Source organism: Schistocerca serialis, chromosome 7, assembly GCF_023864345.2.
Source record: "Schistocerca serialis cubense isolate TAMUIC-IGC-003099 chromosome 7, iqSchSeri2.2, whole genome shotgun sequence".
In the NCBI taxonomy this organism is placed as follows: Eukaryota; Metazoa; Arthropoda; class Insecta; order Orthoptera; family Acrididae; genus Schistocerca; species Schistocerca serialis.
In genome coordinates, this window is record NC_064644.1 from 158,087,190 (window position 1) to 158,099,229 (window position 12,040).

The 12,040-nt window shown below is 42.8% G+C and overlaps 1 non-coding gene across 1 annotated transcript; it reads right to left on the minus strand.

Moving 5' to 3' along the window:
• Nucleotides 1-10,374: 10,374 nt before the first annotated feature.
• Nucleotides 10,375-10,449, minus strand: Trnas-uga (transfer RNA serine (anticodon UGA)). Its single transcript has one exon. It is a non-coding gene; the product is annotated as a tRNA-Ser (tRNA).
• Nucleotides 10,450-12,040: the final 1,591 nt, after the last annotated feature.

Here is a 12,040-nt window from a genome sequence, read left to right on the forward strand (position 1 = left end):
AAGATAAATGAGTAGAGCAGAACTTTCGGTTTCTTCGCTAATGCATAGGTGTTGTGTGGAAACGCGCTAAGTCCTCCAGGAGTATGAGAGCAGTAATTCTACGGTCCCACGCCGGTTCCGCGAGGCGTGTTGCGCGGGTAGCCGCGTGCAGCCGCTCGCACCCAGCCGGCGCCACGGCGCGCGCCATCTATCCAGCTGTCAGGCGTCGGCGCCTGGCTGTGTACATAAGCCCGCAGGGGCTCGCGTGTTTGTGCAGCGGCGCACCAGCAGATTTCTTACCGCGCCTCCGGTCCCAGGTGGGAGCGCACCGCAGCCGAAGAATTATCGGCGCTCCTCGCAGTTTGCGGAAAGCGGGTGTAGCGCCAACACACGAGGGCTGCAGCCTCCCAACACGACAGCTACATTCTGCTCCGCTTCCTGCCTCTGCGGGGAGGACGCAGTTTCTCCTCTGATGGCAACACGGCCTATCGGCCCCTAACGTGATAGCGCTTGGCCACACTTTGCTCAGAAAGGAAATAAAGGTGTTTCGGAAAAGATTCACCCGATTTCAAAAGATACTGATATTACAAACGAGAAAGTATGTCTGTTACGCTTTTACGACAAAGCTGATGAAGTTTGGTATGGAGTGCTGAATGCTGTGGAGTAACATAGGCAACATTAGAAAGCATGCAGTACAAGGTATTTATTGATCTGAAGAATGTAACGCCACATATGGAGAAATAATTACTCTCTGAGTTACTATTCACTCTTTCACTTTTGAACTTTTCATATTTGTGAAAATGTTCTACGTAATAAGATTAAACAATACTTATACATTCCTCAATGTATCTGATCCATACTTCAGTACTAAATTTATTAAATTTCCATAGTTATAAAGCTGAACTGATTTCGAAGTGATTTGGTGTTGAGATAGCTTGGATCCTGAGGGAAAACATGGATGCTTTAGAAAGTAAAAAAAAGAAAAGCCGACCCTTTAGAAGGTGAAGTAAGTAACTGAAGATCTTCTTTTGTATCAGGGAACGCAAGCCATTTTAAAATACACTCACACATAAAAAGACACACCACGAAGAAATCATCCGAGTGCGATCGAAATTGATATATCTGACGCACATGTACAGAGAAACAAATGATTAAAATTTCGGAAAATCTGCATGACTTGTTAAAGAGGCAGAGCTTCACAAATTGATCAACTCAGTAAAGCATTGGTCCATCTGTGGTAATTATTCAAGTAGTTATTCTGCTTGTTATAAATTGATAGTATTGGATGTACTCGTGATGAACATATTGCCAAATTCCATCCAACTGGCGCGCTAGATCGTCAAAGTCGAAGGCTAGTTGGAGGGCGCTCTCCGTAGTGCTCTAAACGTTCTATGTTGAGCCGAAATCCAGTGACCTTGTTCGCCAAGGTGGGGTTGGGCAACCACGAAGACAAGCGCTGGAAACTATCGTCATACGCGGTTGGGCATTATCTTGCTGAAATGCAAGCCCAGGATGGCTTGCCGCGAAGGGTAACTAAACGGGGCATAGAATATTGTCGGCGTACAGCCCCCTAAACTTCGGTCCCAGTTCAAAATTCATAAACCTAATCATCCAATACATCCAATTTCCAATAGCATGAATAGCGCATAACACGATTTGGCCCGATTTCTACACGAAACTTTGAAAAATCTTTCGTTTTCGAAAATAATTATTCCGTTCCCAACAGCTACGTTTTGGTCCAAAATATTAAAAACTTAGTATGCAGTTCAGACACCAAGCTCTTTTCCTTAGTTGTTAAAAATCTTTATACCAATGTCCCGGTACGTGGGACGCTCATCATCGTGGAAGAAAATTTACGTCAATTTAAGAAAGATCTATCAGATGAACAGATTACCGACTTTATGAATCTCATTAATGTCGTTGTTAAGTACAACTACTTTGAATTCAACGGACAACTGTACCAGCAGTCTGAAGGGCTCGCTATGTGCAACCCTTTAGCCGGCATCCTCGCCAACATCTTTATCAATTCCTTGGAAAAAAGCTGTTTAACAGTTTCTGAGCCGCTTCACTAGGTATCCTTTCTTACTTCTTACACAAGATACGTTGATGATATTCTAGTCATCTATAATGGACCGGCCGATAGCATTGATCATATATTCAAACTTTTTAACGACCTCCACGAAAAAATTTCTTTCACTATTGAACTCGAAAACGAAAACCGCAAATTACATTATTTAGACTTGACGCTTACAATAGAAGACAATAACATCACTTTCAATATTTTTCGAAAAGAAACGTATACTGACCAAATCGTGCCTGCTTCCTCTTTTCATCCACAGTCTCAAAAAATGGCCTCTTTCTCTCTGCCGTCCACCGAGCCACCTCTATACCACTTTCAACAGAAAAGTTTAATGAGGACATTAATTTACTTAAAACCATAGCAGTCAATAATGAGTATACGCCTAACAGAGTGGACGATATCGTAAAAAAGGAAACTACAAGAACTACTACGCTCAACACCTCACGCGCCGAAGTTAACCAAAAAAAAGTTTCTCTATTCCTTTCGTAGGACCCATTTCCTATCAGATTCAGCGCATGATTCGCAACAAATACAACTGCAATGTTGCCTTATCTACTAATAAGAATCTGAAGAGAAACTTCATTCATAATTTGAAATCTTTTCGCTCCCCTACAGAAAGTTCTGGCGTTTAGAAGATCATCTGTGATAACTGCTCCTCCTACTATATAGGGCAAACTGGACGTGCTTTCACCATCAGATATAAAGAACATCTTTTGAGAAAAAACGGCACCAGTCCCCTAAATTCATCCTTTGCCGATCATCTCTTAATTACTGGACACGTGCCTAAAGCCATTGGCGATAGCAATATCCTCCATACCGAAAAGAAGGGGCGTAGGTTAATTGTTTTAGAGGAATTGGAGATTTTCAAACATCTATCTCGTCATGATGACCTCATTCTCAACGAACAGCTGCAGCTGCAAAATAATAACTTTTTCGACAGTATAAAGCCGTTGCTTGATCTTTGATTCAGATTTCCTCGTGCAGTTTGCCGAAATGTTATTTTCCTGTTACGTCTTTGCTGTTTTCTTGTATGTCATAACTGACGTTTTTTTACATTACAAAATGTATCTCTGTTTGTTTTTTTTTACGTTGCAAAATGTATCTCTGTTTAAAGCAGATAAATATGTAACTTCATCTTATTATTATTAGTGCTTACGTTATGCCTGAATCAGCTTCATTACAATTTCATGTGTCTAATTTTGAATGTACAGCAGCATAGCTGTTTCTGCGGCTACTAGATGGAGCTCGTAGCAACACCTTGTTTTCTTGCCCACATTTTCTAACGTGGGCACCTCAGTTTTGTTGCAACCCGTGTTCACTCAGGTACGAGCAGCCCGTAGCGGCTCGCCATCGTATCTTATTTACAACCTTTCATGACGTCGCCTTTCCGGCTTACATTTTTTTGTTTAGAATGTGACTTGTAAGTACTGCATCTCTTTCCAGTCTGTACACACTTAAGTTTATTAATATCTTACAGACCTATTATGTTTTCGAATAGTTCTGAAGACAACGCTCGTAGTAGTGTCGAAACCTGGTCAATTTTGACTTAATATTTGTGACCGAGGGCTCATTTGTTCTAATATAATTCTGACACGATCACTGAACCTTAGCAGCTATGTTCAAAGTTTGACGTACAGCTGTGTTGTAAGGAAGACTCGTCTTCGCTGGTCATCGGCGCTCGGTTCGATGCGGGACTCATCACTCAAGACAATCCTATCCCAGTCAAAGAGATTCAATGCCAAAGACGTGTCTGGAGATCTGACTGTCATCCGCCATACGGCCCGATAACCAGAGGTGATGGCCGGGTGTGTCATTTCTTTTCGTAGCAGAACCCCTTTGGTTGTCATCGACGGCACCCTTACACGACTGCGGTACGTCGACGATATTGTACGCCCCTTTTTATTGTCCTTTATGTAGAGATACCTTGGGCATACATTTTAGCGAGATAATGCCCACCCCCACTCCTCGGGACTGCTTGTTTTCTTGTTTGCCAAACCATATCTTGGCCAAGTCCAACAATTGCAGAAATCTGTGGCAAGCAGAATAACTGCTTGCATAACGGCCAAAGGTGGACCAACGCGTTATTGACTTCATCGGTTTGTGAAGATCTTTCTCTTGAAGTCATCCAATTTTTCTAAAACTGTAACCATTTGTTTCTCCGTAGACGTACATCTATAGATTTCCGCCCTATTCAGATAATTCTTTTGTGGTGCGATTTTTTTATTTTTGTCTTGGAGTATATATATAAACACATTTTTTTGCGTAACGCAAACATAATGCAATGTATAGATGCCCACTACATCCCGCAGACGCCAATTATAATTTGTTTTCTGCACGAACAATTACAGAAACTTACCCATCGAAACGCAGCAGTTACCAGTAGAGACCGAGCGAGGTGGCGCAGTGGTTAGGAGGACGATGGTTCAATCCCGTCTCCGGCCATTCTGATTTAGGTTTTCCGTGATTTCCCTAAATTGTTTCAGGCAAACGCCGGGATGGTTCCTTTGAAAGGGCACGGCCGATTTCCTTCCCAATCCTTCCCGAACCCGAGCTTGCGCTCCGTCTCTAATGACCTCGTTGTCGACGGGACGTTAAACACTAACCACCACCACCACCAGTAGAGACCCCCGGTGCTACTAGTTCGTTCATTCGTCCACACCAACAAAAGACATCTTGCCTTCCCTAACAGATGTCATTCAGTTATTACTGTGTGGCGTGGCTTAGTCCACATAACGAAACTTATACGCTCCAACTTGATTTTTTCGAATATCACTGCTCTGGCTGGTTTGGAGCGTCACGTCAGGAATTCTTCTCGTGTTCCAACCAGTTCATCTCAGAGCAGCATTTGAACCCCATGTCGTCTATTTTTTTTTTTTTTAATATTCCATTCCGTGTCTTTCCTTATAGCTTTCACACTTTATAGCTTCCTCAAGTACTATGGAACATGTTCCTCTCCTTACAGTTCTGTGGAGAATCTCATTTCCTAACTTACCAGTCAACCTAATTCTGAACATCTTTCTATACTACCACTTTTCAGACTCTACGATTCTCATATTTTCTGATTTTCCCGTAGTCCATGATTCACCTCCTTACAATGTTGTGCTCCAAACGTAACTTCTAAGATATTTTTCAGCAAATTAAGGCCAATGTTTGATACTGCATTGCGCTACAGAATTAAAGGATCACTTTTTCGGAAACCCTTAACTGTGTCACTGCGAGGTGGCAGATTGATATTTCTATCGCTTCAAACAGCAACGGGTCGGCACATGCGGAAGAAAGGCTAGAGCTCAAAGATCATTGTGACAGGTAAGGTGGGTCAATGATGTCACATTGGCACTAAATTTCAACACGATTCTGCAAAATGCATATGTTACATGTTGGAAAGGTCGACACAACCCTTCTTCACTACATTTTACCTCTTCTTTCGATGCCTTTGAAATAGAAGTCAGTACCGCAACACTCAACGCTAAACCACGCGGTTCTCTTACTAGTGGCCGAAGCCGTCGCCGTCAGATTCCAGTTGCCTACTCGCACGCTGGTTCTCTGGGGGAGGATGCGAAACATGAGGGCAGAAAAATCATAAGTACTCTTTCCCGTATCTGATCACTTTCAAATTTCGTCGAATGGTTTTGAAAGGTCACTGGTCCTAATGGTCTCCGAATCATACAGTTTGGGGGAAAATCAGTGAGAATAATTACTTTTGGAAACCTTTTATCAGACAAAGCCTATTGTAACAATAAACTGTTTCGCTTAATAAAACGGCCGCCAGCCCAGTGTCTACCCAAAAAGATGTCACTTTTCGACACTGAATAAATATCTACTTCCATTTATTACGGTCCCTTGGCAATAAGTACTATTAATCCCACTTTCTGTTACTTATGGAATTTATCACTATACTTCAGTAATTATTTAAAGAAGACATACATATGTTTCAACGAGGATACAAAAAAATATTAAACTTATAGCTATCATTCATATGACCAAAACTATCATTTAACACGACTAAATATCATTTCTTTAGGACTGTTATTTGTTAACGTTTTACTAACACCAATATTTGTCTGGCATTCTTTGACATGGAGAAGCAACGCGAATAATTACTGTTAAGATTGTTGCAGTTAAACAATTATGTTACTTTACTTTCAGAAATACTATTGAAAACTTTTCCTCATGGTCACGCAAAGCGGTGGCCCCTAAACTGATACGTGCAAACTTTAGTATTTAATAATGATTTTCAGAATTTACTACGAAAACAGTGCTATTGCCAGTAATTTACTATTATTCAAGCTTCAATAAACATCAGGATACTCAGAATAAATTCGTTTAGGTAAGGAACCTACTGAGGTTAATGAAATAGGAAAATTGCGGTTAAACACAAAGGTACATTTAACACTTATAGATGGATGGTTCATACTGTGATACACTTCAAATAAAGTACTTTGCCTGTTACTGATGTCGAAGGTGGCGTGAGGCGGTGCTGCGTAGTAACATTGAGCAGGTATGGCTCTTGATGTACATAGCTCTGTTTTTCTCTTGGTGGCGACTATAAAATTGCAAATTTCTGAGCTATTCATTTATTGCCGTACTGCGCCACTCATGTAGAACACGTCCGAGGCCAAAACCCAGTCTTGCAGGTAAATTCGGGGCCTCTAGTGCTTGACCAACGTAATGCACGTTCACCACTTGCAGGGCAGCTACCGACTGTCTGGAGCCCCACCACCTTTTCCATTCCACCACAGAACGGAGTTCAGTTCTACCTATGATCCCGTCACCTTTTCAATTTACACTTCTGCTTACAAAAGCCCTAATTATGAACCATCTACAATTGCATGACAGCATATACATACAAAATTGACATAATTAATTACAATTGTACTTGAAATATTAAATAATTATGTATAAAATATGTTTTAATACATTTATTCCACCTACGTCAAAGAGGTTATTTTAAATAGATACACTTAACAAAAGCTTACTCTCGTTATAGTATTTTCTTAATTTTTCAAAATTATTATGGAACAAAAGAAATTTTAAAATATATACATTAATGTCAGTACTATATTTACAATGGCATAGATCGCGTGACACGTCCCCGTTGGCATCTAGCAGAAAAATGGTGAAATTTGGTACCAATGTGACGTCATTAACCCATCTTACACGTCACATGACCATCTGAGCTCTGTCCTTTTTTTTTTCGTGAATGTCAACAACTTGCTGTTTGAAGCATGGTCGAGCCCGAGGGTCACGAGCAGGGAACCAGTTACTGAGAAAGATTGTACACACGTTTCAGCCAAATTTCAAGTTTCTGCGTCGTTATTGGAGACAATTATGGGGTTTCGAACGAGTGATCCTTTAATTCTGTTGCACAGTCTAGTATAATTCTTTAGCCAGGAGTGGCCTCTTTGTTTGTGCTGATGTGTATTTTATGTCCCCGTTGCTACGTCTTTGATATGTTATTTTGCTTCCAAGGCAGCAGAATTCCTTCACTTCGTCCACTCTGTGGTCTCCATTCTGGTGTTAACTGTCATGTTGCAGTAAACAGCGGCTGGCCGGAGTGGCCGAGCGGTTCTAGGCGCTACAGTCTGGAACCGGGCCACAGCTACGGTCGCAGGTTCGAATCCTGCCCCGGGCATGGATGTGTGTGATGTCCTTAGGTTAGTTAGGTTTAAGTAGTTCTAAGGGACTGATGACCTCAGCAGTTAAGTCCCATAGTGCTCAGAGCCATTTTGCAGTAAACAGCCCCGAAACATTAAACAACCATCATTGACCGTCTCCCCACCTGTAGAGAAACCTAAGAAGCATTCGCTCCAATAGATGGACTCGTTGACAAATGAGGTAACGACAATTACTGATTTACATCTATATTTATACTCCGCTAGCCACCTTACACAGAGTAACGAAATGTACTTTCGGTATCCTGTTTCGTTCATGAACGGCATATGGGAAGGGCTCATATAAACCTCCATATGAGAACCAACTGCCGTGATTTTTACATTATGTCGTTTCGCGAGAAAGGCAAACTCATCATGGTGCTCTTCGCGCCACGCACTTACACTGAGAGCTGTGTGACTGACACGTTGCATTGTCCTGCTGGTAAATGCCATCGTGACAAGGAAAGACAATCTGCAAAAGAAATGGACATGATCCCCAAGGACAGATGAATACATGCGTTGATCTACGACGCCTTCTAAACTGACGAAATCATCCAGGGAATGACACGGAAACATTCCCAGACCACAGCGTTCTCTCCTCCATCTTGTACCCTTACGACGATCGTTTCAGGCAGGGTCGTACACAGTACGATAAAGCATAAAATGTGATTCACCTGAAAATGCCACCTGCGGCCGCTCCATGGACGTCCAGTTGCGGTATTGTCGCGCAGATTCCAGCCTTTGTCGTTTATGAACAGCAGTCACCATGGGACATGAATCTGGCGCCTGCTCCAAAGGCCCATACGCAGCAACGTTCGCTGAACGGTCATTGAGGAGGCACTGTTGATAGCTCCTTGTTCGTCGGGGGGGTCAGTTGCACATTTATTCGCTGATACACATTTCAGCAACCGTCGTTCATCCCTGTCATCTATGGCCCGCGGTGCATCAGGTACACTTCGGCACCGGTTTTGGGTACCACCATATTGCCACACACAGTATATTTTAAAGCTGGCCGGTGGGGCTGAGCGGTTCTAGGCACTTCAGTCTGGAACCGCACGACCGCTACAGTCGCAGGTTCGAATCCTGTCTCGGGCATGGATGTGTATGATATCCTTAGGTCCAAGTAGTTCTAAGTTCTAGGGGACTGATGACCACAGCTGCTAAGTCTCATAGTGCTCAGCCATCTGAACCATTTGAAGTATATTTTAACAATGGAGCCATACGAACAGTTTACAGACTTAGATGTTTAGATATGTTTTCACCTTTGACCGAAGGCCAATAATGATGCCTGTTTGGACGTCAGAAAAACTGCTTCGTTCCCGCATTACAACGAATCACTGTTTTCTGCGTATCCCGTACGCGTTTTATACAGGGTGTAAATTTTAAGTTGACAAACCAGAATAACTCGAAAAATAAGCTTCACACGAAAAAATTTGTAGAATCCAAAGTTGATTATTTACGACGGGGACATCTGCTGGTGCTAAAATTAGCCCGCCACCCCAGCCTCCTGGGGATGGGGACGATAAGAAACTTTACAATTTAAAATGTTAACCCCCATTCTTTATTGCAGAATCAGATTCAACACAAAAAAACTAGGTACATTTAGTCCTGAACATTTGTTTTGATTCTTGGTAGTTGGCGCCGTAATTCAAGAAAATCCATGTTATTTTTGCGTGGAAAATGGTTACGGATAAATAAAAAATACTTTTTTACTTCGTAAATTTTGATTCGCTAAAACTAAAACTCTCCCTCTTTCCCCATAGGGTGGGGTTTGAGAGAGAGGAGTTAGAGTTGTACTAATGTTGACCCATTAATATTTGGGTCTTGGAGGATCGTTGTCTTATGGACAAAGGCCCCCCTCGCCCTCCATACTGGATTCGTAATCTAGCTTTTTCGGTTATTAGATATTTGATTCTTATAGATTTTGGATTCAGTTTGCAACCTATGTGTTCTTTTGATCACCTTGGGTGAAACATGTTTTCCCATAATTGGCCATCATATCAACTTGAGATTTATCCTCCTGAAGTTCCCTCCCCATTTCATGTGAGAATTAATAAGCGAAATATGCTCACGTGCGAGTTGTTTAGAAACGAGTATACAGTACTCAGTCCTTCACCTTCTTCCCCTCCCACAAACATCAAAGCTTCTGCTTTTTATACTAACTGTGGATTTATAGGATACTGTTTTTTTAACAACTTCTGACCCCTTCATTTGCAGCTTCCCATCCACGTGGGTAGGTGCATTGAACATTAGTAACCACTGGTGATTCACTAGGGTGCACACTGCCGGCCGAAGTGGCCGTGCGGTTAAAGGCGCTGCAGTCTGGAACCGCAAGACCGCTACGGTCGCAGGTTCGAATCCTGCCTCGGGCATGGATGTTTGTGATGTCCTTAGGTTAGTTAGGTTTAACTAGTTCTAAGTTCTAGGGGACTAATGACCTCAGCAGTTGAGTCCCATAGTGCTCAGAGCCATTTGAACTAGGGTGCACAGTTCATGGAATGCTTTAGCATTATTCTTTGGGCATATTGGGCAGCGTTGTTGCTCAGCTAGCATCAATAAATTTATTGCTGAAGAGTTATTAAATTATATAAGGGGTCAGAATGAAATTTTCACTCTGCAGCCGAGTGTGCGCTGATATGAAACTTGCTGGCAGATTAAAACTGTGTGCCGGACCGAGACTCGAACTCGGGACCTTTGCCTTTCACGGGCAAGTGCTCTACCAACTGAGCTACCCAAGCACGACTCACGACCCGTCCTCACAGCTCTAATGGTAGAGCACTTGCCCGCGAAAGGCAATGATCCCAAGTTCGATTCTCGGTCCGGCACACAGTTTTAATCTGCCAGGAAGTTTTATATAAGGGGCTTTCAAAATGTTTCCGTTCGAAGGCCGTACAGCACAGAATCGGTAAGCCAATCAAGCACAATTGCCGTGATCACCGACGCAAACATCCCAGCGACTCACAAGGTTAAAAAACATTGTGTCCTGCTCCGTGAAGATATCCGTAACTGCTTGTTGCATATCCTCCTCCGACAAAAATCAACGATCCTTCAATGCTTTTTTTAAGAAACCGAAGGTGTGATAATGGCTTTAGGAGAGATGAGGATGATAATCGCATGAGGAGAGATCATGACTATGGGGCGGGTACTCGGGTGGCTCCCACTTGAGTTGGCGCAACTCCTGCGTTACGACATTTACGACATGGGGACCTTTGCGCATTGTACAGACAGAGACAGACATACTGCCCCCATACACATTCTTTATTCTCCTATGAACGTCTGGTGGTGTTCATCCTTCGGCAGCCAGAGGAGAATAACAGCACGGAGGTCCTGTTTGGACGCATTTGTTAATAACGTTGCCATACATCACATTTCCGCATTTACCGCATACGCGTCGAAAAGGCACGAATGCCACAGGAATCCCTTGCTTACACGTCGGTGCTTGTATACCAACACCGGAGAAGCACTACTTTGCATATACGCTGGAGCAACACTCTCAGACGGAAACGTTTTGTTATTTATCATCTTCCAGGTATTCGCGCATGAATTACATTTTCTTTCCTCCCAATGAATCTGTATTTGGCATCTGATTTGTTTTTCTTTCAGTTAATTTTACGAAGTCAGGAAGAGCTTCCAGTCTCTCGAAATGGATACACGCGGGTCCAGTATGGTTTTCAAGGGGTCTTACACGAGAAACCTCCAGTCATCGCGGAATGTGTATATACAATTCGTGTATGGTTTTCAAGGGAATCTTATGCCATTCTTCCGGAAAACTAGTGGCAAGGTAACGATGAGTTAGGTGGATATCAATCAGGCACCCTCCTCTCAAAAGTAGACCACAAAGTCTCAACAACATCGAGCTCTGTTGGCTGCGGTGGCCAGGGAATGTGCGACAATTCTGCACACAAAAGGTCCTGGACAATTGCGAACTGTTTGAAAAAGGAATCGGTCATCTTGGAGCACATTGCCATTGAAAAGCTTATACAATAGCGTAGGACGGCTCTAATCAGCCAAAAGATCACTTAATCCTTGGCAGAGTAACCACAATGTGGCAGTCCAAAACAATAGTGAACCCCCACCCCCTCCACGTTTCACGATAGAGACGTAAACTCGGCCAGAAGTTGGAAGCACTGTGACACAAACCTCATCCGACAAAATAGCTTTCTTTCAATGCTCTGTAGTCCTGCTTGTGGCTTCGGCAACACGTTTTACTGCTACCGGCATTTGCATCACTGATCATTCGGTTTGTAGTTCCAACTCCCCACCAATTCCCTGTTTATTAAAATCCCGTCGTGTTACTTTGGTGCTGAGAATGCTCGTGAGTTGGTTCAAC